This window comes from Triturus cristatus, chromosome 6 (assembly GCF_964204655.1).
Source record: "Triturus cristatus chromosome 6, aTriCri1.1, whole genome shotgun sequence".
NCBI classification, from domain to species: Eukaryota; Metazoa; Chordata; class Amphibia; order Caudata; family Salamandridae; genus Triturus; species Triturus cristatus.
This window is the reverse complement of record NC_140589.1, coordinates 136,970,569-136,976,574: the sequence shown is the minus strand read 5'-3', so window position 1 is coordinate 136,976,574 and position 6,006 is coordinate 136,970,569. Positions and strand designations below refer to the sequence as shown.

The window sequence follows — 6,006 nt, the reverse complement described above, 5'->3', positions numbered from 1 at the left end:
AGTGGAATCAGAAGATATACATGTGGTTCTACTGGAATGGTCCCACTCCTGTAGACTGGCGGTGGTAAATGTCTACTCGAGGCCGGTTACCATCTCACAGGAGTCTCCTACCATCGACAAATTAGCGGATCTTTTGGCTGAGCTCCCTCAAGGGTTCCCTTTTGTAGTGGGTAGGGACTTGAATTCACATTATGAACCTTTACCAGGTCTTTTAGACTGGGCCTGTCTAGAGGAAGAGGCAAGGTGGCGAGTACCATCGATAGTATCCATCCCTCCAAAAGCTTGGAGCCCACTGGCAGTGCAGATTACTGCCCTAACTTTGAGATATGGGCTCAGGGCTTGCAACGGGCGAGTTAAATCTGATATCCCGAGCAAACCCACATTCAACCGAAAAGGCAGGGAATCAAGACTAGACTACATTCTAGTGCAGCTTTCTTCCTGGTCGCATGTCGCTGACTTTAGGGTAATTGACAGAGAAGATAGCGATCATAACGCCCTGGAATTGGACTTTCTCCTCCCTGGCTGGGCCGGCGGGGAAGCAGAATTGCCCAAGCCAAACTCCGACCTAGTCCTTGAGAGCAACAGGAAAAGAATCAAATGGGAAAAATTAGCAGCAAGCACAGCCAAGCTCCCTCGGTTTTATAATAACCTTATTCCCACTTTGGAGAATATGGCGTTTTTAAGTGATAAACCAAGTTCAGAGGCCAATAATAAACAAATTTGGCTGTATCACGAAGAACTTGTAACGACTTTATCTGTAGATTTATTTAATAATGGTCCAAGGAGGGGGGGCGCAAGGAACCAGTGCACTTGGTATAATGCGACGTGCCGCAGTGCAAGGAGGGATCTCTTGTTGAGTATTAAGAACCGCAAAGACAGGTCGGAGATCCAAACTAGGAGACGTGAATAGAAGAGGCTGATTGCTAACGCCAAGATTGAATGGGACCAGAATAAATGGGAAGAACTCGCTAGATCCCTAGCCTCCATGGACTCAAGGAAGTTCTGGCGAATTGTCAGTTAAGGTTCTGGGGAACTCGCCCCGGCAATAGAGCCAAATATTTCCTCTAAAACCTGGCAGGAGCACTTCCAATCTCTGTATACAGAGGCGTCAGGCCGTGGGGGCTGCAGTGCCATCCCGTCAGTCCATAATTGCATGGAAGGGGATCCATTCACAATAAGGGAGGTTCAGGTTTCCATAACAGGTTTGTCAACCGGAAAGGCACCCGGCCTGGATGGTCTCCCTGGTGATCTTTTTAAACAGGAGCCAGATATATGGGCCCCTTATTTCCTGGTGCTATTTAATGCGATTCTAAAGGGTATGCAGGTGCCCTGTACTTGGCTGGGCGCAGAGGTGGTCCCGATCTTTAAGAAAGGTTCACCCCTGCTCCCATCCAACTACAGGCCCATCAGCCTGATAGATGTGTCGCAAAAACTCTTTGGAAGGCTCATCCTAGACCGGTTAGAGAATTGGATAGAGGAAACCGCCATTATGAGCCCTTTTCAGGCTGGGTTCAGAAGGGGGGTATCCACTATGGACCAAATTTTTCGCCTTAATCTTATTTATTGGAGGACGGCACTTGTGGAGGGGGGCTGCCTGTACACGGTATTCGTGGATTTACGGGCCGCCTTCGACCTGGTGCCTAGATTCAAACTTTGGAGCGTCCTGGGCGATTTGGGAGTCCCGCCAGACATCCTGGCTATTCTGATTAAACTACACCAGGACAATTTTGCGCAGGTCAGGTGTGGCAGGATGGGGGGCTTAACTGAAAGATTCCCCGTTGACAGGGGGGTGAGGCAGGGATGTGTGCTCGCACCCACCCTGTTTTGCCTCTTTGTCAACGGGGTCATCGACCATCTGTCCAGGCTAGAAGACATTGACGCCCCCAAATTGAATGGCTGCAGGGTGCCTGCCATAATGTTTGCAGATGACACCCTGCTGCTTTCCAAATCCCCCATGGGAATCCAACGGATACTCGACGGGTTCCTAGAGTTTTGTACTGAGAGGGGCCTCGAAATTAATGCCTCCAAGACAAAATTTATGATTCTGAACCCTACCCCCTCCACATGCCCCAACCCTTTGTTAGGCACGGTGTGACTGGAGAGGGTTACCACATTCGAATATCTGGGGGTAACCCTGAATGAGAAAATGACATGGGGGACACATACGATTAAGGCAAATTTGAAACTATCGCAGAAGGCGGGGGGTGTCCTGAGAATGGCGGGTAAATCTATCTACCGCCCACTGGGCCCTATGATACAGATTTACAAATCCCAAGCACGGGGCTAAGTTGTATACGGGGCGGAACTTTGGGGCCATGTTTCTGTAAAAACTTTATCAATCACAGAAAACAAATTTCTTAGACAGTTAGTGGCCCTTCCCTCGAGTACCCCACTGCTTCCTCTCAGATTGGATCTAGGTTTAAGGCCAATTGCTGAGGAGTTAGGTTTAAAGCCCTTAGCTTTTTGGCGACGAATATGGAGCAGCCAGGATCTTGGTGATTATAGAAGCGAGCTCCGAGAGTTCTTGGCTTTACCAAACACCAGTAACATTCCCTGGCTAAAATACATAAGGAGCGCATGCGAAAGTTTAGGTCTTCCGGAACTATGGACTGACCCTGCTATCTCAAGTAGGAGGACCTCCCGAAAGGCACTCTCACAACTTTACTATCAGTTGAAGCTGACTACTAATATAGGTAATACACGGGTGGGATCATTGACTCACACATTCATACAACTCAAAGATTCCTACCAAATGGAAAGTGTATTAGATGGCATGGGTCCTGTGCTGGCAAGAAAATTATATCTACACTGGAGATATGGCTCTCTACCCTTGAGGGCCTTCACTAGCTCTTGGTCCAATCCCCCAGCAGCAGAACAGTGTCCAGCCTGCACACATCCTCATGAGAGTGACCTACATGTGCTCTTCTTTTGTAAGGCCTACCAAAGAGCGAGGAGGTATTGGCTCCTACCTGTTCTCAAAATATGGGCTTTAGGAAATATCTGCCCGCGTTTAGAATCCTTAAAACTGACTTGTCACCCCCGATTGTCTTTGCTGTAGCAAAGTATTTAATGGCTGTGGCACACACGATCTCGTATTCTAAAAGAGGGGGGTATTGTATAAAGTTACAAGATATTGGTTTATCTTTATTATGGATTTTAATGTTTGAACTATGTAATTTTTAAGCTTGTGTGCAATTGAAAATCTTTTTTAAAAAACATTGTAAATTTTAAATTTCAAATAATGTTATGCATTTATATCTTTGATGGTCTAAATGACCGAGAATAAAGATTATTGAATTGAATTGAATTGAATAGAATTTACAGACATCCAGGCTGTGAGTTTGTCCAGAGTTTCTTTACAGAATAGTTTCTTCAAGTTAGCTACTAGGCAGATGGAGTGGCAATTGCCTGATACGTTGCGTGATCCCTTCTTAAAGATGGGAACGATCTCAACGCCCTTAAACGTCTCTGTGATTGGGCTTGTCTGAAGAATTGCATTGCTTAAGATGGTAATATATGGCTGTTAGACCTGGCACCTTGGCGTGGGTCTCCCTTCCATTTTTTCGCTGTTGCCTCATGTATTTTTGCTGGTATTAGTTGCTCAGGGCATTGGGCCACTGTTGTCCAGTGCTACAGTGTAAGTGCTCCCTATTGTAAATTAATGTATAATTTGTGATTCCATGATTGGTTGGTTTGGTTTACCTGTCAGACCCTAGTACAGTGCACCAGGAGTACCCAGGGCTTGTAATCCAAATGCTGCTGGTGGGCTTGCAGCACTGGTTGTGCCACCCACAGAAGCAGCCTGTAAAAATGTGTCTAAGGTCTGCCATTGCAGAGCCTGCAGGCAGTCTGGTACTGTCATGCTGACTGGGCAAGTGCACCCACTTGCCAGTCCCTAAACCTTCCCTTTTTCTTCATATCAGACACCCCTATGGTAGGCCCAAAGGCAGGGTGCATTGTAAGCATAAGGTAGGACATGCCCTGGTGTGTGTGGCATTTTCTAATAGTGAAATACAGCCATTTTCGGTTTTCACTATTGCAAGGCTACCTGTTCTCCATAGGCCAGAATGGGCAGTTTGGTTATTTCATTTTATAATCCTAACTGACTCAGGGAACATGGTAGAAATCCGAATTTAGTATGCCTGAACTCAGAATGATAAAATACATATTTTAGTGAAGTTGGTTTTAACATTCTGTGTTTGAAAATGCCACTTTTAGAAAGTAAATGGGAGCAAAAACAGCTAAGCGCGCACTCTGTAGATTGACAAAAGAAACTATTAATCTAAATGTGTTCACGTTATCCTGCTTGTGTGTGCAATGCCTGAGGTGGTTCTACCCTACCACCTATTAATGAGATCTGCGACTAGACCACTGTGGTCTAGACAGGAAATGCACTACCTAATTCACTCGATAAAAGAGTGTGTTAAATGCTTCAACAATATTAACGTACGTTTGAATAGTTAAAGTTATTGTAAACAATTGATAAACACCAAATTAAAAAGCAAAATTGTTTACAAAAGTTAATCATATGATATCCATAGAAAATTCGAAGAATCCAAAGTAGAAGAATTTCAACAAATGTTTCCTTTGGATGTGTAATCTTTTATTACCACATCTATATGCGAAAATCCAAAAAGTTCTTGAAAGAAAATCAAATCAATCCCAATGCATTTCGGGTGTTGAAATCACCCTTCTTCAGGGAATCTACAAATAACAAGAGAATTCATATTTACAATATTGCACATGATCGTTTAAATGGACACAATTCTTTATAGTAATAGTTAAACCAAATGTTGGAGATAGATGTATTAAGGAGAAGAATGGTGTTTCATCTATCAGGAGGATAGTAAATTGAGTGCAGTTGATGATTAAATCTCCTAAAGTATTCACGAGGAGAATAATACCAGTCAATAGAAAAGAAGAAAAGAACCACAAGGCCCACAGTGCACCAGAATGCCGCGTGTCTATGTCCGTTAAACAAAAATGCTGTGCAAAAAAGCTAAAGAAACTACCTTGAGTTCAGGATGTGATAAAAGAACCTGTCAGTGATAAAAACAAAGAGAAAATCTAGCTCACAACCTAAAAGAGAAAATAAAAATCAATAAAAATGGAGGCTATTGCAGCTAGTATAAGCATTAAATCATCAATTGTAAAATCTAAGTGATAAGCCCTCGCTAGTAATTACCTTGTGTGAGTTCGAGGGAGCTCAAAAATGATAGCTGGTGTCCTCATGCAGACTCGATAATGGAGTTACTTCTTAATGGAGCATAAAGCTCCTGTAGAGTGCACTCGTAATATGTGCAAATGATATCCACTGTCTCAAGGCTTAAGGATCAAAATCACGGATCACTAAAAGTGAAAATAAAATTCACAGACAAAAATGTAACTTACGTTAAGTGGGGCAACAGCGCAAAAAGTTTCGTTTTCCAGCCTCGAGGGGAAGTTCCTTACCTATATCCTAGAGGACATGACGATGTGAACTGGAAAAATATTCCGGTAAGAGAAAGATCCCAGGTGTGTTTAGCCAGGTGAGGACTCGCGCGTTTATTCCCGCGAACGTTTTGTGCCGGTCACGTGTGAATTAGTAAAGAGAGATGACGGACTCACCAGCCAAGTGAAAGAATACAACCAAAATAAAAGAATACAGTATCGGCCATTTGTGAGAGGTGTCCCTGTCGTGATGTGTGAACAGTGGATGTAGTGTCTGGGCTGGAAGTACAAGAAGCAAACAGTAAAATCCAAGAAGCAATGGTAGTCATACATGCCAAAAACACTAAACCTCATATGTACAAGCAGACATCATTATAAAGATAATTCTAACTTAATAAACATTACGTGTAACATGCATATCTTCATGAAATTGTTATGGTTACGCTAGTACATATATCAATGGAGAATGACAATCTAATAAATTTTTTTATATACATTGTCGTGATGTACTCTGAGTGATATGAAGTACTGAAAAATGTATTCAAATTAAATTAATAATAACAAACCGTTCATGAC

General features: G+C 43.2%; 1 long non-coding RNA gene across 1 annotated transcript; it reads right to left on the bottom strand.

Annotated features, from left to right (window-relative positions):
- Positions 1 to 5,028: 5,028 nt before the first annotated feature.
- Positions 5,029 to 5,521, bottom strand: LOC146816507 (uncharacterized). The gene is made up of 3 exons (XR_014962457.1): positions 5,452 to 5,521; positions 5,186 to 5,349; positions 5,029 to 5,079 (listed from the first exon to the last, which is right to left on the bottom strand). It is a non-coding gene; the product is annotated as an uncharacterized LOC146816507 (long non-coding RNA).
- Positions 5,522 to 6,006: the final 485 nt, after the last annotated feature.